Below are 21,335 nucleotides of genomic sequence, written 5' to 3' on the forward strand. Positions count from 1 at the left end.
TCACTTTTTTAAAATTAAAAAAAATAAAAACGGTCTAAGCTAGAGTCACTGTGTCTGAAACTAGAGCAAAACTTACACAGTCCAGTTACAATAAAGATTTTTTTAAGTTGCTAGCAGTGTTTTTTAAAAGGCAGAAGAATTTCTGCTTTTAAGATTATACTCATGAAAGGTCTATCAAGCCAAAGTACTTTCCTTTTCCATTCCAACCAAATTATACACTATTTGGGGTAGAAATTTGGCAGGAAACTCTCTTGTATTATCCCTACATTGTGGCTGAACTGATTTCTTTATCTTTTTTTGATAGATGGATGTCTAGCTGAGCCCTGAATATCTTCAGCAGTGCTGATTCCAAAGCTTCATTTGGCAGCTGGTTTCCTTGGCTATGAGTTCTTATGTTTATAAACTTTTCCCTGATATATAAATTCTAATTTTTTTCCCCACAATGCTTCAAACCACCTCTTGCTTGTTTGCTTGCTTGTTTTCTGAACTAATAAGAATAATAAAATATCATCTCTTTTTAATTTTCTCTCTATTGCAGACAATAAGAAGTCACTTTAAACTTCCTGGAATTAACAAGATTCAATTAATCTCAGCATCATACCATGGACCTTATTTTGCAAGCCTACCATCAATTTTCTTACATAGCTCAGGATTCAGACAACTTTTTAAAGCAAGTATCTAAAACCAGTTACAGTACTTCAGCACATAACCATAAAAGACCATAAACAAGACTAAACTTTTCCCTTCTCATTATGTATATTCCCATGGATTATGTTGTATAAATTGTTATGTTAGCTGATTATATGGACCTTTCATCATTCTAGAAAATGTAAGAGTTTGCAGAGCTGAAAAGCATCAGTGCTGCAAAAAGGAATGATGCTGGTTGTTGAGACAACAGTTGGAGACTCTGACTCTGTACAGCAAAGAAATTACATAGTACATCAGAATCAGTAATGTCACTAAATTGGGAGGCTGGCATCTTTGTAACCACTCCAAGACACTTAGATCTTGGAAGGAAGGAGAGATTTATTTCAGAGAACAAAGACAACTTGGAGAAAAGGACAGTAGACTATGAATTGCCATTTTTGAAAAGGAGGTATTTTAGGAGCTGATGGGGGGTCTAAAACTGGCTAAAATGCTTGAGGAAGCTGTTTCTACATTGGAAAACTACAGTAGACAGTTAGCCATGCAGCACCAAGCTGCACCACTCAGTTCATGGCTGAGGACCCTGAGATAGAGGCTGAACTGCAGCCTGAGTGCAGAAAATGGTAAAATGAGCTAAGTCCTACCTTTCCTCTAAACAATTCCTACCCACTAACAGTTTCTTCCTTGGTATGTGCAGAGTTTTGTACATTCCCTCCCAAGGTACCTAGTCATGGTCCTTGGCATAGTATAGTACATCTTTTCTGGATAAATTCTACTGGGTGCATTAGAACACAGAAATTCTTCGGTAGACTTAGCCCTGGGTTGGATTTTCACAAGATGACCATTAAATCAAAAGTATTGAGCACCTGATAGCTTCTGCAAATTCCTCTAAGCAGGTGTTTATCCTGTCTTTGAACAACTGACTGCAAGGGACTGGTAATTGCAGCTTCATGGCTCAGAAAACAGGATAGATGAACACACAGAAAGGTGGATCAGGATAGTCAGACTCTGGGAGTCTTTTCTATTAATGGGATGAGTACTTGGTTTAGACTGTGTTTGCTCGAGTTTCCGGACACATCACACTCCCATCAAATATGCTCATATGACTAGTGGGAGCTGTACCAGAATGTGTCCCATGCAGTCATTAGTCTAATTTGCCAAGGCATTCTCACACTACTAACCTGGTATGCATCTTTCTAGTTACCATGTGATTGTTTACATTTTGTCAGCAGTTACACAGCACCAAACGTGCCAAGACCATTCACATGTTTTTGACCACTCCTCTAGTTCAGTTCCAACCATGAAAAGTAATTCAGCCAATTCCAATTATAAAAGAACTGCTTCATCTGGCAATTCATCTTTTGTAGTGACAATTAAATAAGTTGGTTTAGAGTAGGAGTGTTATGACCACTGAATAGAAAACTCACAATTGCCTCAGAGCTGACCTTTCCCAGGTAGCTTTTAGCCACTATGCCATTTCCTCTGAGCTGTGAACCCTTTAACTCCTGCATGCACACTGGGAGCAGTGTGTTCAAGGAACACTTCGTTCTTTTCACTGTAGGACTGTCACTTTTAAGATGTGAGAAATGTGGTTGTTTTTTTAAATAAAGGAAGTGTGAGTAATTCTGTGAAGCCACGAAGACCAAACTCTGCATACACATTTGTTCCAACACCTCACATCATTTTAGGTTTTGAAGTTCTGATGTTGAAAATAACATTGCTAAAATTACAGTGCTTTTATGCTATCAAGTCCATCTAGGAGAATTATTTTCCTGACAATGAGGGTAAAACTTCCCAAATCAGAATACTGTACTTGCAAGTTTTCTTAATGTGCCTCCATCTATCTACTTGATAATTTGCTGCTAAGCATTACTGCTATATACAAACCAGCCAGCAATATTTCTCCTGTCTTGAAGAGCCACTAGATACCACCTGACTTTGAGAAAAGTTTGGACTGGCTGGGATACGTGGTTTTGCATTTAGATTTGTCTCTCTCACTGGATCATAACTGGAGGATGCTGTAGGATGCCACATACCTAAATCTCTACTCGGAACATGTAACTGCAGTCTTTGATAGAAGTAGACAGACAAGCCTGCTCTCTGATGGAGTCCTCTCACCTACAGATGCACTGATGTACAGTCTAGAGAAAAGCCACTTTGAAGTCACTCCTGCATGTAATATTTGCATGGCCATTAGGACAGCAGGAAACCTTGTGCTCCTGGGCTGCTGCCTGCTGTCATTCAGGCCCTATCTGCTTCAGCCAGCTCCACAAGATTGAAGCACAGTCCATAGTAAGCTCAATGAGAAGTTGAGCACAGTGACCTTGAGGAAGCAACTAAGGGCAATGTGTATGTGGCCAAATCTCTGGCCACATGAGCTATCCACCTGAGCCTTGCAAAGCAACAAGGTACCCTACCACACACCTAGAAAGCCAAGAGGTGCATGGGACATGCAGGATCAGTCAGGAGGAGAAGGTAATCAGCTCACCACTGGTGCATAGATACAAGTAGATGCTGAACCTGTCAGGCCCTGGGACGATCTGGCAGTATCAATTTCAGAGGCAGACATGGGTGCTAGTACACCCTGCTGTTCCTCACCTCCTGACCAGAACACCTTGTTGCAAGGCTTGAAGGGCTCTCAGGATGGGATAACTAACTTTCAAGTCCTACTGGATCATATACGGCCTATAAACAGACTCGCTCCTACTTCCATATCACGTCTAAGGGCAGTGAGGCTTTTGAGGCCAGAATCCCTTATTAACAAAAGGGAATCAATGCTTTTTCAAGGTTCAGAAACTCTGGATCTTGCCACCTGTAGACCAAACCAGTCAAATATGGTGACATTTCAGGCATGAGCAGCTTTCTTGTATATGATTTGAGGATGACAGAATATATGTTCTTGGGTGGGTGAAAGGACCCAAAGAAAGGAGAATAATCAGGCCAATTAATTAACTTCCTGAATGCTTCTTACTACAGCTCAGGAGAATCAAGTTCTAATTTGAATGACGTGTCAGAGAGACTAAAAGCCTTGTTAATACAAATACCTACATAAAGTCACCAGTGTCAGTGAAATTTATTCTAACCTGTCTGGCCACTTAAGTCTGTGGTAAAACTTTCACTGACAAATATGGAAGCTGGCTGAGACCTCACAGAAGCTTCTTTTAAAGAAACTCTAAACTTTCACCTCATCTCTTTAAAGCATTTTTGCAAGCACATGCACCTCAAAGGTTTTATATAGCTGGTAAACTAAAACACATGAGGAAGAAATAACTTGTTATAAGCCACAGAAGAAATCTGTATCCAAGCTAAAAATTGGGCTCAGTAGTGATACCCTGTTCTTCTCCCTGAGCTTTCAAGACCACAGGGCAGAAATGATGCTGTCCATGAGTTAAAGTTGTTTCTCTTCTACATGAAGAAAAGTGACTACAATAACACTTGTAGCTCTAGTTTTCCTTATTACAAAATGGAAGCTAATCCTTGTTTTAAAGCATCCATTCCAGTTTAGTTAGGCTGAATTTTAAGTGTTTAATGCACTTTAAGTAGGGGGAAAGGAACTGAAAAAAGCCTAGCATGTTTAATCAGATCCTTTCAACTGTAATGTTCAAATACTTACAAGAAAAAATAATCCATAGACACAGCAGAAGCACAGAGAAAATACTTCAAGTTTCCTTACTATTTTGTACTACAAAAATCACAAAGATTAATTTCTCTCCTTGAAATGCTTAAGAGTCTTTTTGAAAATAAAACAAAACATGTATAACTACAGAGGTGATTTTCAGCATGTGACCTCTGATAAATGTCAGTTCTTTGGGAAAATGATGAAATTATGTATAAAATCATAATGAAAAAAGAAAAAAGAGAAAAGAAAAAAGAGAAAAGAAAAAAGAGAAAAGAAAAAAGAGAAAAAAGAAAAAAGAAAAAAAGAAAAAAGAAAAAAAAGAAAAAAGAAAAAAGAAGGAAAAAAGAAAAAAGAAAACAACTAAAAAAAAAGACAAAAAACAAGAAGAGCAGAAATTAGGCAATGAAAAAATGTCATTGAGGCAGATTTCAGGAAATATGTTTTCTTTTTATTTTCCAGTGTTACATTCCAAGATATTTTTAATTCACTTATATTGAAAACAGATTCCTATACAATTTTTAATAAGTTACAGTAGCCACCAGAGTTAGTGGTTCCTAACATGTGGCAAAAAATATAATACTTCTAACTCAAGCCATGTCATGCTGGTATTTTACCAGCATTCCTCATGCTATTGTTACAGTTCCACTAGTTTCATGGCATTTAATTCTTTCTGAATGTAAGAACAGATTATTTCCCTTTCTGATATTAACAGTGAGCAGTATAATCATAATAACCATGATACATTTCATTGCACTGTCTCAAGATACTTTAATCCTTACCTCTGATTTTGGAGATGGAGAAATTTCAACTCAGAATAATGAGATGGCTCTCTGGAATCAGCCAACAGTAAGGTCACTGTAGGGCCTAGAACGGAAAAAAAAAAAACAAAAGCAGAACTCCACAAACTTTATAAAACCTACCTGGTGTAACAGAGAGAAGACTTACAATTCTCATCAGTTCTTGCCATGATTTGCTCCAAGTGATGCTGCCCACACACGTCTCCCTGGCAGCATTGCCTCCTCACCCTGACATTGGGATCTCAGCCTGACAGACACAGGCAGTGCACAGCAGTGACACAGGAGGTGACAGCCTCATGGGGAGTCCTGAACAGGGACAAGCGTCCCCACAGAGGCCAGGCAGAAGGATGCTCCCCTGGAAAGCTGAGGCTGCCGTCCTCCCACTTGAGGCTGTGCTGTTGGAGAAGAAGGGGCTCAGCAATGCTCAATCAGAGGTGGGCACGCCACACCAGAGCCATGACCCACCACGTCTGACATGTGGCACATGCCAGTCCCTACCCCTGAGATGTACATCACATTCTGATGCCAGGAATCTACATGCATTGGGGCAGCATGTTAGGTCTTATAGAAAAAAGTATAAAGTGCATTACTCCTCTGTGATGCATTCATAATTATTTAATGAAACTTGCTGTTTATACAAAACACGTTGAAATAATTCACATTAACAAAACCTACTTGATTTCATAAGCAACTTACATCCAATATTTAATACTTTAAAACTCATTAAAGATGAGTTTTAAATGAATTAACTAGAATATTAAGACAAAAGTCTGTAAAAGAGACTTGAACTATTCATTGAACGGCAACAGAAAGAGATTCTAAAAGAAATCTTGAAAAGCTTGCTGTAAAGCTAAATCAATGTTTTTATCAGGAATCATCCCTACTTAAGTATTACCAAACAAAGCAGAATTACATATAAAAGTTCAAAACCAGAAGTCCTGTCATTAACATAGGAATATTTCAGAAGCTGCCCCAAATTCCTTATGAGGTGCTGTTTACACAACTGGATGGATTTTCTGTTCAAGGTGGCAAGTCACACACTTCCCCAAAAATTCAGTTTGGGGATGACCAAGCATGATTATAAAACTGGGTGGGAAATATGAGGATAGGTGAAAGACTCGAAAATAAAATACAATACAACAGTGACTAGCAAAGTATTGCTGACTTACCTGAAGCAAATGCTGTGGGCAACTTAGACATTCTGGAAAACTTTACAACAGTTATTAATGTACTGCAGATGAAAGTTTTATTGTTCTTAAGCGGGACAGGAGTTCCTGAAGAGCATGTCATGTACCTGGAATGAAAGTTGTTCGTTTTATTTTTATGAAAGATATTTTTTAATTGAAGTGTTAGATTTAAAATTCAACATTTTATTAAGATGATCTGATATTTGCCAAACTTCACCACCAAAGTCACAAATACAAAAAATTAACATTTCTTTTTCATGTATTATCGAAGAAATTTACAGAAATGAAACTAAGCCTAAGGGTGCTTGTTGCTCTGCCAAAAACACTGATGTCCAAGCCCAGTGTGTTTCTTTTCCTGCAAGGATGTCAGCCCTATATTTAGCCCCAGGGTGGAAATAGGGGAGGTTGGACTAAAAGACTCATATAACTCATTGCAGGTCTGATATTCCCACTTTTGTGCCTCTCCTGGGTTTATGGCCTGGTCATTTTATAGTTTCTTTTGAAGAGTTTTGACAGAAAACTGCTTGTCTACCTAAACTTCAAATCCAGCTTTAGTAAGATACACTAGATGCACAAAGCCTTCCCTGGAATATGATATTATTTGTCCAGAAGAAAGTGGTGGGTTATTTTTTGTTTGTTTTTAAGTCATTAAAAGCAGATGAAGCAGCAAACGATAGAGGAATTAATTGCATATACAATAAATGAAAACTTCTCTGCTGCATATATTCAACCTAATTGAAATACAGGGCTACTCTGTATGAAATCAGGTGAGGCCTCAGATACACACAGAGTTAAATATAGTGGTGCTGTTGAGATACTAAAAGATGAGATATTGCTGCTGGTCACAGAGGGCAAATTACAATAAAGGACACATCTTTCTGGGAAGTTTGTCAAGGAAAAACCAGGTAGAGGTGCCCATTACTGCTGCTTTGCTTAAGCTAGGGGAAAATGGACATGTAGTTGCTCTAAGCCTTACTAAATGAGCAATAGAGAACAAAGCAAATCAGTGCTGATAATACAAATCAGGAAACCAGCTCCAAGAATGAGTTCAAAGCACAAAAGTAGAAGTGCTTCAGCTTTCTCTGTGTCATCGGCTTAGCACTGGGGCAACTGCATCGCTGCTGGCTGTTCCTGTGGCATGATGTTTTTGCACAAAGCCAGCTTCACAGACATAAAGACAGGAAAGCATAAACAAAAAGTACAGATGTGGCATTAAAGTAGAAGAAATGAGGGAGATCGAAGAAGCAAAAACTAAGTTTGAGCAGCACTTTTACTTTTGATATCAGGGATACCAAGAACTGAAACCATGGAGATAGAGTGATAACAGCAGAACACAATCAAGAATATTCATAAAGAGCTGAATTTCCTCAGCAGGCAAAGGAGAAGGACAGGTAACAACTGTGGCCACAGTCATCATAATGTGTAAAGGATGAAAAGCATCCAAACCTACCACTCCCCTTAATGAACTTGAGGTTTATTCTACTAGAGGAGCCAAACTGACAGAAACGTTGCTAATCACAAGAAGATGTCATGTCCTACATAATTTCAGCACTTGTTTGCTTCCTTATAGAGAAACTGTCTGATTCGGCAAGAAACAGACCATTCTGACTTTTCAGTCAAGGTATCTTTAGAAATCTTCTACAGATCTTTGCTGGTAATGCTGGTAATACTTCCATACTTAAGTTTCAGAGGAGTGACTGTCTCCTGGAGCTTGAGCATGCTCTGCAGCATTAACACATTCCTGCCATATTCTAATTGTGATGGCATCTAAGCAGAGGGGGACATTTCAGCACTGGTCTCTCATGTACCAAGCAACTCACTTCCTCAAATGCATCCTCAAATGACTGGGTAGTTTTCTTCTGAGTCCAAAGATAGCTCCAGTTCTCTTGTCTATCATCCCTGTTGCTACAAGATATGTTTTCTGTTATTTCTCATTATATTTTCAATGTGAAAAGTCATCATTAAACAACGTAAGTTAGACTATGCTCTACAAGAATCTTGATTATATCTCTATGTCTGGATCAAATAGCCTTTACTTTTTTTTTTTCTTTTTTTTTAATATGTGACAAAAATCCCTTTTGGTGTGAAAAGAAAATAGTGGGAGTTTCCTCTTGCATTGATTTCCTGATATCCTCAGTAAGCAAAGATCTTTTATATTACTGTCTCTCACCATCCCTCAGCCTCTCACAAGGCTGGGCATCCAAGCTGTACCCAACTATGGCTAATCCAAAAAAAATTCACAAGGAACAAAAACAATACAGATAGAAAAGTCCAGTTTGAAGCCTCAATTTCTATATAAGTTCTGCTTTGTCATTTTTGCCATGTTGGACTTAGGGGTCTTCTCTTGAGAGATTTCCCTTTCCAGTGTCACCAAAACAGGGAGCCAGCACTTCACAGGCATCTCTGATGCAAAAAAAAAGCAATGTCATAGAAGCAATGTTTGGCTAAGAAGCCAAACTCATTCATTAGTCCAAAGCCTCATTTTAACTCAAATGTTTCATAATGAATAGAAGTTTGGGACCCAGAATTTACTTAACAGCATAAACCAATATTTCCATGTGGTTTCTATAAACTCTCAATCCAGAATCAACATTCAAGGGTTTAATTGCACAAAAGGCAACATCACCAACATGTCAGTCTGGATGACCTATATTAAATCACCTGCAAAAGCAATACCACAGTGTAAAAAATAATCAGTCTTGACCTCAGTGTACATTTGTCTGAGTAATGCTATCAGAGAGTTCAGAAATTTGAAACATTTCATAAATAAAGAAGGCGTTAAAATCATTTGGAAGTACACGAGGAAGCAAGTGTTTCAATGCTCTTTGGCAGCAACATTTCCAGGAGTCTTTTCAGGAGTCTTTTCCCAGTCTGACCATGCACAAGGCTGTAAGACTGAAGCAGAAACTGATTTAAAATATGCATGGGCACATGCCTGTGTCTGTGTTTATACACATGCACACACATCTCTAAGCATGTGTGAAGGAAAGAACGGACTTAGGGAAGATTTTTAAGAAAGCTTTTCTGCAGGGCAAGCTTAAGGAAGTCAGGGACAACTGCTTTCAGTAAACTGATCTGAGATTAAGAAAAAAATGAAATGGTTGCCTTTGATGAAGGAGTTTAGAATAGGTACAGCTGCACTGAACAGGAACGGGAACTTTGTAATAAAAACATTCTGATGTGGCATTTACCCCAAAACATCAGTGAGTAAAAATAAACACACATTCACAGAGCTTAGGCTATTCTGGTGCTGTTTTAATCACTTTAGAGCATCACAGTCTCTGGAATGTACTGGAAGTTAAGTTTCTAGTGATTATTTAGGGTTGCTGCAACCACTTAATGGATATTTGTGTCTTTTAGGTAGTTGGATATAATGGGAATCAATCATAGCATCTGTGAGTACAAAGTTCTGCAGTAGTATCAGGTTAGTTAAGGAAATTTAGTGTCCAGAGCCAGGACCTATTTCACACACATTCCTTGTTGGGTTCATCTCTTCTTCTTATGGAGGTTGTTTGCATGGATTGCTACTGTCCAAAAGTCCCACAAACTGAAGTCCTCTTGTTCTCACTCATTTGGGCTACTTTTTTCCAGTCCAGTACAGCTGTCAGTCAGGGTGGGATCTCTTTGAGAGCAACAAATGAGCCAGATGCATAGTTCAACGGCCAGACACTTCAAGTCATAACAAGCTAGTGAAGCGAGCTAATTTTGCTTGCAAAAGAATTAGCCTTTATTAGCCACTAATACAACTTTTTGCCCTGCATAGCCCTTTAACCAGCTGCAGCTCCATTAACATCGCATTTTGGAAATATTACTAGTGGCACGTCTGGTTATAGAAAGCTTAGAGGGCTTCCTAGAGCAGCTACCACTTATTAGGACATGAATGAACTTAAACTATCTGAGGAGGAATGAACATAAGTTACCACACTGTAGGCATTCATATGGGGTAAGTCTTGTCATTTAGACCACAAATTCTGCAAGGTATTTTGCCTGTATCTAATTTTTATCATAAGTTTATCACATGTATATATAAGCAGTATAGTTCAAACTAATATTAGTAACCTATGATGTAAGAATCAATGGAGACCATGTACAGAATTGCATCTATGCACATGTATTTATATATGCAGTTCTGCTATTTAGTCCTGGGTTTAGAGACAGTGATGAAATTGTTGGTACTTTGTAATTTTCTATCTTCTCTGCTTATGTAGAATTGAGGAAAGTCAGTAGCCTAGCTGCACTCATAGACTCACTTCAGATATGTTCTGCATTAATCACTAGGGTTTACAAACCTAAATCAGGTCTGATTATTTTTTTTTCCTATGGAAATATGCAGTGCTACTGTACAAATTTGTGATACTGCTGTAGATTAAAAATCACAAATTAACCTGCTGAGCTAGAAACAAAGGATCAAATATATTTTAATCAGCTGTGGCACTCCCTATACAGCAAAACAGTAGAGTACAGGCAAACTCACTTGATTTCATTTCAAAGGGTTCAAAGTCTAAGTAAGGAGCAAAAATATATTTTATTCTGCATAATGTTTAAAGAAAGACAGTACAAGGAAGCTGCATAGGTTGCAATGATGAGAGAGAGAAGAGAAAAAATATCTCAAAAAAAATAATAGTGTACTAAACAAACCACTTGCAAGTTTTCATTAATTGTAGTCTAGCTATGAAGAAGAGGGAGAACAGCAAGTATTGTAGGTTTTCAGTCAAGTTGTTTAGGTGGGGAATCCAAACCAGTTGCATTTTTTAGCAATTATAATGATAAAGAAGACTCACAAAGGCAACTGATGTCTTAAAGTAGTAAAAAGGCCAGCAAAGGAAAGAGAAGGAGACTACCTCAAAAAAATTAGGGTGTGGGCCCCTGTATACTGGGACTGTGCCTCAGACACTGGAAGTAATGGTCCTGCTGTTTCCCAAAGCACAGCATCACCTTGCCCCTCCTACAACATCAAGAAGTCTCCCTACAGATGGACTGCAGTTTCAGCCTCAAGTGATGTCTTATATTTTAAACTTTTCTAGTCTGCTAAATAATGAGTGGGTCCTGATGTGTTTCTCCTGGATTATAACAGCAACAATGTACAAAAGCAATAATGTGTTCTCTTATAGCTAGGACACTCAACACCCTTCAAACCTAAACTGAATAAAGAGAACAAATAAGGGTGAATTATTTCTTTAATGTAACTGTGGATCAGAAGCATGGTTAGCAACAGCTCTAACAACAACAGCAACAACTTTTCATCATTTAGAAAACTGTAAGAATGGCCATCCTGGGACCAAACTGGAAACTCTGATGAAAAATTACAGTATGGAGCAGCTGACACGTGTAATCTAACCATGATTTAGCATTCATGTGCAGGATGTACGATCACCAAAAGTATTCCTGAGCAAAAAGGGGGAGACAATCCAATCAGACTTCAGGCTGTGCCAACAGAAATAGTAAGTATATGCTCCTTGACACAGGATGAGGAGAAGTGTTCTCCTTCCTTCTGTCATACACCAGCATGGCTTTGATAAGAAAACTGTGGGTATATATCTTACCCATAGTTGCACCAAAGAGAATTTGTCTCTGCCTTTCCTCCTGACCACGTTCTACAAAGTCTACCATAATGGATCCTCACCCTGGAAATTATCAATGAGTGCAGGTGCAATCATCCTCTTTTTGCAAGTAGGGTGGACAAGTTCCTACACAGCATTTGAATAGGTAGGCCCTTAAACATTTCTCTTGTACAGAAAAAGAAAGAATCCATCAGAAAAAATCCCAAACATCTCATGGAACTACAATTCCTCTCCCATCTTATCAACATCAATTCTCCTCATCAGTGCCAAAAGCGATATCTACCTTTGCATTTTTACTTCTCCTATAAGCTAAGAAATATCTCATGAATGCAGGACTGGTCTTCTAAATACCACCCAAAGCAAAGCTGAAACACAACAGAAAATCTCATCTACCAGTTCATCTGGCAGCTCTGCTGTTCCCAGTACTGGTGCCACCCAGAGAAGGTAAAAAGATGAAGAAAAAAGGTTGTGCAGGAAAAGCCTTCAAGAAAATACCTAGTTTTTCAGTTCCCCTTGCAAACACAAAATAGCTATCAAGGGTGAAACCTGCTTTGTACAATATGCAGAAAGAAAAGAAACTCTTTAGAAAAGACATATGTTGCAGAGGAGCAAGAGCAGAAATTCCCATCAACACAATGAATTAGCTAAAATCACTGATGAAAAAGGAAAACAATCTTCTAGGAAAAGCAGAACAGCAATCAAACCTAACAACAGGGTTAAAGCTCTAGTGAAGAGAAATAACGCTTCCTATCGATGCAACACACAGCTGAGGGGAGCAGCAGAGAAGGGAAGCCACGCTGATACCACATCCACAGAAAATTCTGATCCTGAGAACAAATCTGCCATGTACCACAGACATAATAAATGTCATCTGCACCATGTGCTGCTGCCAGAGATACTGACAGTCTCAGCAAGTTTCTGGATTTGATGTATCAGGAATTAAGTTGCCATTGACCCACATGGAAAGGACAAACCTGAAAGGAGGGATTAGGATTGGCAGAGGCAACTTGGGTTAAATTTGTACAATGCTAAAAATCAGGCTGACATTTTTGTTTCTGTTTCCCCTCTCCCCGCCCTCCTGAGCTCTCGTTATTAAAGAGTGAAGAACAATGTCAGATCTCACACAGAGTCAGCACGGCATGACACAGGAAGTCTGCACTAAAGCGATTTTATGGATATATGATTTCAAATGACATCAAAACTTCCCCATGACTGCAGCCCTTCTGCTTCCAAGGCTTTCCCAAATTCTGGAGGCTATTGACATTTACCTAAGAACTTCTTTTTTTAAATAACTAGAAAATTGAAGTGTTCTGGATCTGTCATAAACAGACAACCATAGTCTAACATTGGACATTGCTCTGTTGGATACCCAGGCAGTCTGGAATCAGAGAAGCCCTGCAGCTGAGACTGGAGCAACAAGAGGGATTTTACATTCCCATTATCTGCTATGCACTCAGCTCCTGGCCACAGAAAACATGTAGTTGTGCTTTAATTGGGGATTTAATTTGGGGAGATTTTGCCTACACAAAATCTCTGTAGAGAGGAATCTTCCCTGCCACCTCCCACAGGAAATGTTTGGAGTTGTATGTCTCAGGTCATATTAGCAGTGATTTGAGTGATTTGGCTATCAGTTGCAAGGATATTTAGGGGATTTATCAGATTGTAAAATACTGAAGTGTGATGACTATACAGCAAGTATAGTGGCCAGTGATCTGTGGCTTGCCAGACAGAAACTTTGATTCCTGAAAGCAGAGGCTGTTGGCCAGTGAGCCCTGTGTGGCCATCTCGAGCCCATTAAACGATCTGCCACAGCAGAGCTGGGCTGCAGCACTGGTGCACCTTCATTTTCAGTGAGGCACACCAGTCAGAAGCTGTTTATCCCATTCAAGTGTATTAACTTGATGCTTATGTGATGCAGGCTCTTTCATAAATTGTTCAGTAAGGGGTTTTGGTAATGGTTTCATATTACAAGGCTTCTTTTTATATCCCCTGTTGCCTTTTTCAGGCCCTATCCACCCATTCCTTACAACTGTTAATAAAGTATCCCTTCCTCCAGCTGTCAGACCAGGCTTTACAGTCTGTTTTTAAGCTATTGTTGCACATCTAACAATTAAGACTTCACATCTTATGCTGCTTTTTCCCTGCAGCTTAATCCAAAGTGCATTTTAAAGGAGCTATATCAGCTGACATCTTGTCCTAAAAATAGGCAATCAAAAAGCTAGAACCTAATGAAATGCTTCCAGGACTTTTTTTTTTTTTAGTTCAACTCAAGTATTTCTCATAAATACAGTTACTTGAGCAACACAAACTGTACTTCTCTGTATTAGCAGGAAAGAATTTGAAGGGAAAGTTAATTCTAAGCCACGTTATCCTGACAGCACCTGTGCTCATGCTGTCTTTTTAGAAGGTATGTCCTCTTGCTACCCCTGCACTGGATAGATTAACCCACACAACAGACAGAGAAATGGAATACATAGGTTATTTATGCTTTATAATATATATACACTGTAGCTGTTACACCTATTCCGTGTATGGTACAGTCAGCACTGATCTCACCGCTGTCCTACCAGAAGACCACATCTAAATCTTCGGTAAAGCTCTGGGGCAATTAGGAGGCTAGGGAAGAGGAATGGAGAGACAGGGTGATGTCACTGCTCAGCTTTACTTCCTTCAGCCTGGACCACAGCCAGGTACACATTCCAGTTTCCAGGACAGCAGTACCCAAATCTTGTCACCTCGATTCAGAAAACCAAAGATCAGACACAGAGATAATGAAAAGTGAACAAGGATTTTGATCGCACCCATTTCTTCTTCTTTTGTCTTTCCATGTCATGTTGACAAACCACACAAATAACTGAGTTTCCCTACTCCAAAACTTCTCTGGTTTGGACCCTTAAAAAATGGGGGTGCTCAAAATAAACAATCACTTTGAATATCTTGGCTGATGTCCCAGTGGGGAGTGAATTTAGTCACGTAAACAACAACCTTTAAACTACACAAGCATGAAGCACTAGAACAATAAAACTGCAAAAGGCAATATGGAAACGAAAACCAGCATGACACAGCAACTAAGATCATGCAGCTTTCACTTATCTATTTAAATTGTAATTGATCCTACTCAGTTTGCTAGTTCCTGCCATGAACCAACACACCATCAGTTTTCTCTTTCTTGAACGGCAGCCCAAAGCACAGTTCTTATACCATCAAAATTAAACTGTGTGCAGTAAGAGCAACACTCCATGCTATGTTTTACCTGTGCTGTTTCCTCTCCCTTACTGAATACCTGAAGTTAAGGAATCCCAGATTTCTCTTCTTCACTGCTGACTTTTCTTTTTCCTGTTCACTCAGCCTTTCAGAAGAGTTGTTACCTCTGCAGTTCTGGTATCATTTTTATTTAATGAGAACGTAAAGCTGTACAAAAGGTATAAGTATTATCCTTTTGTCTAAGCATATTCATTCACTAAATCAAAATGCATGGCCAGAAGTAACAGGAAGCATCAGTTCTTGAACAATAAAACCACTGAAAGAAAAAGTTTTACAAGCCAGCTCTGGTGCACAGACCACAATGTAAAAACTGCTAGATTAAACTATTTTCATTGTCTAGGATGGAAAAAGGATGAGACAAAGAAAGAATAAAATTAATCCTTGTACAATCTTATCATAATTAGAGCTGAAAATAGTATGGAAATTTAATACTATAAAATACATTTTTATTCAACTTTTTTTTCCCCAACTTAGGATGATTAAGTAAATATCAGCTGTTTTGTTTTGTTGGGTTTTGTTGAGTTTTTTTTAAGAATTTTCAATAAGAAATAAAACTTCAGGGTTATTTTGGGAAGACATTCCAAATTTTAGTATTCATGAACCGAAAAATATTGTTTCAATTTGCTGGGCTCTTTCCCTATTGCATTTTTCATGAGGCCCACAGGAGTGACTGTCTGCATCCTTCATCCTCGTCTATGGGACAATGACTGCCATAAAGTACCAAACTCCTCAAAGAAAACCATGATTCTGATTCTTCGTGGCAAACACCAGTTGCCAAGCTCACACCAGCAGAGACTGGGAGCAATAGGCATGCAAAATAAATTGACTAAAGAAATGCACCACAAAAGAGAAACGCACAATTTACTCAAAACTAAATAGTCTTATAATGGAAGGCTTCATTTTCTTTTCTAAAAGAAAACTAAAAGAACGTAATGTTAAAAAAAATAATTTCTTTTCATAAGAATTTGTGTTAATTTTTCAGAAGTTTTTAGAACATCATCCTACTGGCTGTCCAGATCTGTCCCTTTTAATCCCTGGTATTTTATATTTCCTAAAAGATAATTCTGTTGTCAAAATCATCCTTGAATATCATGCAAAAAGCAGGTTAGGGTACAACTGGTAAAGAAGTTATGGCAATATTTCCTTGAAGTCTATTCAAGAAATTCTCTGTGTTAGGGTTAGTAAATAAAGCTTAGGCTTCTGAATATTTAGGTATCACAATGCCTTGTAATTCAGGAAGGCAGGCCAGTTTGCTAATTAAAATACACAGAACTGGGAAAAACATCTGCCAACTTCTTTTCCCAGCTCTGCCACTGACCTACTGTAGCCTTGCTGAAGTCATTTTAACTCTATTCAAAATGTCTATTAGGATACTTGTTTTCTTCCACAAGTCTATGCAATACCAAGTCAGAAATGGACTAGAAGAAAAGGAAACAAATATAAAAAACGCATATTTGGTGCTGTTCTCTAACTCTTTGTTTGATAAAATAACATGCCCTTCCCCGTGCAGTAGAATTGAGTGGTTCTTGCTTCACACTGTAGGAGTTTTATCACATTGGAATTGGTTTTCCCAGCATGATTTAACATTATTTTATTTTTAAAACAATTTTTTAATGGAAAGATAAAACAATCTCATGAGAGAAACTTTCAAAGCAAATTTGAGCAAAAAGCAAATCCTGTTGGGTTTTCTCAGGTATTTTCTTTATCCAGACCAGATTGCTGCACCCTTCCACATAACACAAGAACTGAGGAGAAGAGCAAGAGAGAAAACAGTTTACACTCTTGAAATGCCCACAGTTGTCTCAGACAACCTGGAGGCCTGTCAAGGCTCAGGGCCACTGTATTTTATAGTCAGATGAAAATGCAGCTTGAAGTTGGGCAGGAAACAAGTGTCATGAGCCCAAACCACAGATTGCACGCCTGCCTTCACCATCCAACTCACCAGGGCTGAAACCTGGGAGACACCATTTGGGAGAGCCCACAATGGCACTTCCAAAGCACAAGCTGTGTTGTCCATGGGCAAATGGAAGGCAGGACCTCTGAGTGCCAGGATACAAAAGGAGCCTGTATGCATGACAGCTCTTATCACTGGCAGGCTCTAGGACTCGAAAAGTCAGAGCAATGAAGCTCAAAACACATATATATGCAAAACAAGCCACAAACTTTCCACCCTGATGAAAGCACAATGAGGAAAATCTTTCCGACAGATTCACAGCTGGTTTCAATCCACAGCCTAAGCATATCTAATGGGTCACTTTTATCAGAGAAGCTCTCATAGGGTTCTGGCTGCTGCTGAGGGCAGTTTGCCACTGTGCAGACCTCTCAACAAAAGTCTGAGAGGACACTGTGTTCTCCCTACATGAACTGAGGCATGGGGTAATAGAGACCATCTGCTCCAAATTCTCGCCCCACTTGCACCTTTATTAATCCATTCCAGCTCCTAAGATCTTATTCCAGCTAATGTAGCTGCCCATATGAAAATATCAGAAAAATGCAAAATATTCCTCTCAAAAATCTTTCTTCTTGTAACACTGTCAGAAGTAAATTAAAGTCTTCTACCCATATGAACACAAAGCAACACCTAGTCTCAAACTCTCCTGGGTGAAACTCTGGCTTCTCTAGAGAATTTTCTGTTAGGAGAGGCTTAAGAGAAGCTACCCATTCAGTAAAAGCAGGACCTTTACCTTATACAAACTTCCAATAGAGAAAAAAGTTCAAAACACCGCATCCATTTATGAAAATTTGTATGCTAAGGACTTGATGAGAAGTTATTGTGGTCATGTCATGTTGTAAGTAAAAAGTACTTCAAATATATATTACTTTGTTTTTCCCCCTGTGGTTTACAGATTTGTCCTGGGACAATAGAAGTTTACAGAAAAGTGGGAGATGTCTGTGATTAAGGCAGCTTTCAGCTCTTCTTCCTACAGATACCCTGTGGATATTGCTGTATTCTCCAGAATCCAAGCTTCCACTTAAAAAACAATGAAGTTTCTAGCCCATCTGGGTTTGCGGAAGCAGAATGTAAACAGATGTACTGTTGTCTTATTTTAGAAGCTATAGCAAGCCAGACTGAAACAATAGCACTGAGAAATGTCAACTGCTCCCATTCATCTCAGTGGGGTGGGGTGTTAACTTTGAAGCCTAATTGCGACCACTTTAAAGTCAGCCTTTTAACCATTTCACTGCTATTACTACACCAGAAACTCCAAAGTAATGAACTTACCCAGCCTCTGTATTTGTATGCATTACTCCTGAGACGTTCCATTCACTTGAAAACTGCATTACAATCGAGCTAGTTTGAATATTCTTTTACTTAAGAAGTTAGCCGAATTGTTTGCTACTGTCTTTCAAAATTAGGGTTAAAAGAAAGTCAAGGGTGAAAGGTTAGCTTCATTGTTGTTGCTCTCAAAAGTGCAACACGTGGGATTTCATGCTTTTTGCTTTGATCAGGGTGCCCGGATGGCAGTTCATTTCAATAAACTGACAAACAGCTACATACAAAACTAAAAATAATGACTAAACAAATAACACTGCACCATCGATCAGGAATAAAAGAACAAAAAAGACATTCTAATGATGTGGTAACATATACTTGCAAGAATAAAAAAGGGGAAAGAGGAAAAGGGTCTTCATTTTCAGGAAGTTATAGTTGCCATTACCTTAAATCGGATGTGTATTAGGCCTGGTTCTGAGTATACAGAGAAGCTGCCCCTCTAAAGATATTGTACAACCCCTTTCCAAGAAGCTGTTGCATCCTTCATCAGTGGTCACTCTGAAGTCTGCATGAGAATTTTCCTCTGGGACCAGCAGTTGAAGACTAGAAGCTCTACACACACATTTCTATAAATATTACTTCAGATGCTCTAAGAACTCATGCTGAAAATTATCAGGGCAAGCTGCTCTACTCTCATTTATGTTTCAGAGCATCCAGAATCGCGCTGACGTGTGGCTGGAGTCACAGGAGTCACGGTGCTGCAGGGAATGATGGAGATGCCTGGCTGGGTTTGGCAGGGCTGTTTGCCACACACCTGCTGTCTGTGTTCAACCAGCCCTGCTGCCCACCTCCACTGCAGGACATCTCTGTGTGCCTGCCCATTGTGTCTGCCACAGGTCACGGGTGAGACAGGACTGCTGCAGAGCAATATATGCACTTCATTCATACTCCTACAGTTACATCTACACTGGCAATCCTTCTCACCTGACATTTTCTTCCTAATATAACAGATATTAGGCTGAGAAGTCAACACTAACATCACCACTGCACTTCTCTGGTCATCATTATTACATCTTTGTTAGGTACCCTAACTAGGTAACCCTGACATGTCTCAAGATGCTTCCACTGCAGCTACAGCCACCGGCTCAGGGGAAGTGAAACAGGAAGGGCAGTACCTCAGAGACACGACAGAGCTATGGGAATAGCATCACCCAGCCAAAGACCCTGAACAAGCAGCTGGGACAGGAGTAGCCCCTCTAGGTCATGGAGCAGCGACTGGAGGAAGGTAAAGTGGAAGGATCTGCATGAGCTGTACTATATTTATTGAAAGACAACTACTTGAGCACACATTCTCACTCCTGGATAAAACTGTCTTTACTTGGGAAGGTCTTGAATTGATATGAGCGCCTACGTGTGGTTAAGGAATAAGGTTATTTTGGTAGAAGGAGGAAAATTTTCCTGCCCACACAATGCCTAGGTGTTTGTGCAAACAAAGGCCTAATTCATCCAGTGCAGGTTCTTTCGCCTGCTACAACAGACAATACCCTGACATTGTTATTAGTAAGTTATGAGTGCACAGTCCTTCTGTGTGTAAATTCCACTGTCAGCTGGACATTAGGGTGTTTGAAATTTGCCCTGACTGCTAAAATCACAGATACACACCCCTCCGTTGTCAAATATCAGTGTTTCCTAAATCTTGATCTTTAAACTGCAACACAGGATTTGTAAAATGCTCTTGACATAAAGCTGAAAATAAACTTCTTCTTTCACTTAAAAGCCTATGAGCACTGACTTCACACACAAAAGGCTTGCTATGCAAAGACAGACAGACGTTCATTTTCTATTAACTTCAATCAGCTGCAGTGAGGTGATAGGTTCTTTGCAGAAGGTGCCGAATAAAATCATATATAAATTCACAGACGTGTCTGAGTGCTGTTGAACATGTTTTCTGCAGATGCTTAGAGGTGTAGAACAAAGGCAGCTGAAAACAGACTTGGTAAGTTTACAGTTTTACTTTATTACTGTATTAAATTCCCATTCAACATCCATGAGGCACCCCACACTTGTTACAGAAAAATAAACAGCCTCATAAAAACTAGATGTGCCAGTCTTTGCTGTGCAGAGGGCTGTGCATCCCTCTTCTTTTCAACTGCTAGCAAGTAAAACAAGCCCCTGACAGCTGGATGTGTACAAGTCTGTGCTGGCTGTGTCCTGGTCCACAGCAACACTGCAGGCTGGAATGCTGACGCTGGCAGGGCTGCCACTGCGTTTACTTAACACTCATTTCTCTCAGTCTGCTTCAGACCAGAAATGCAGGCAATGAAAACCTATTCAACCTTTGAGAACCTAGGCTGTAGCAGTTCAGCAGAGCAGGGTTTGTGCAGGTACAAGAAAGAGGCATTCAGAAGACACTCCCATTCAAGGGAGGCAGAAAGAGAGCCCCCAGCTGTCTCTAGTTACCTTTTATTGGCATGAAAAGAGGGAGGCAGGAGGAGCAAGGTTTCAGGACAAATGAAAAACAAGCTTTCTAAGATTCACTGTTCAACCTCAAAACAAAAGCTCAGCGAATTTAAGCTACAGGATCTTAGTTCCATTTCTTTCAGTTTAGTAATTTATTACAGAGAAGAGAAGGAAAAACCTGCTTCAAATAGTGGATTAAACATTACCCTGAAACAGAACTAGAGAGAAAAAAATATACATTATGAATTTAGCTAGTTTCTTGGGCAAAAACTATGCATTATGAATTCAGTTAGTTTCCCAGACAAATAAAGAGCAAATTGGCAAACACATGAGAAAGTGCACCATGTTAGTATGTATCCAAGGCTCCTCAGTTAAAAACATTTACATCATGATGAAAGCTGGACAAAACAGCTGTCACAGAAGCATTATTAAGTAGAGGGTATAATCTGTAAACTCGTGCCACCCCAACTAAACCAAGATCTGTTGAGATGGACGAGAAATGCCTCATTTTAGAAGGCAGGCCCAATGGCTGCAGACAGCCCAGTGCTGCCTCTAGAAGAAGCCAGCCCAGGGCAACATGAGGGTGTG

The 21,335-nt window shown here is 39.4% G+C and overlaps 1 long non-coding RNA gene across 2 annotated transcripts in view; it reads right to left on the reverse strand.

Annotated features, from left to right (window-relative positions):
• LOC134547150 (uncharacterized) overlaps positions 1-21,335 on the reverse strand; it is a 281,043-nt gene that overhangs the window by 180,247 nt on the left and 79,461 nt on the right. The window contains exons 2-3 of one of the 2 annotated variants that reach the window (XR_010079395.1): positions 6,231-6,355; positions 5,044-5,128 (exon numbers count right to left, since the gene is read on the reverse strand). This is a non-coding gene — a long non-coding RNA (uncharacterized LOC134547150). Of the gene's footprint in view, positions 1-5,043; positions 6,197-6,230; positions 6,356-21,335 lie in introns of those variants that run through there. The other variant, XR_010079394.1, reaches the window with a different exon arrangement.

This window comes from Prinia subflava, chromosome 2 (assembly GCF_021018805.1).
Source record: "Prinia subflava isolate CZ2003 ecotype Zambia chromosome 2, Cam_Psub_1.2, whole genome shotgun sequence".
Taxonomy (NCBI): domain Eukaryota; kingdom Metazoa; phylum Chordata; class Aves; order Passeriformes; family Cisticolidae; genus Prinia; species Prinia subflava.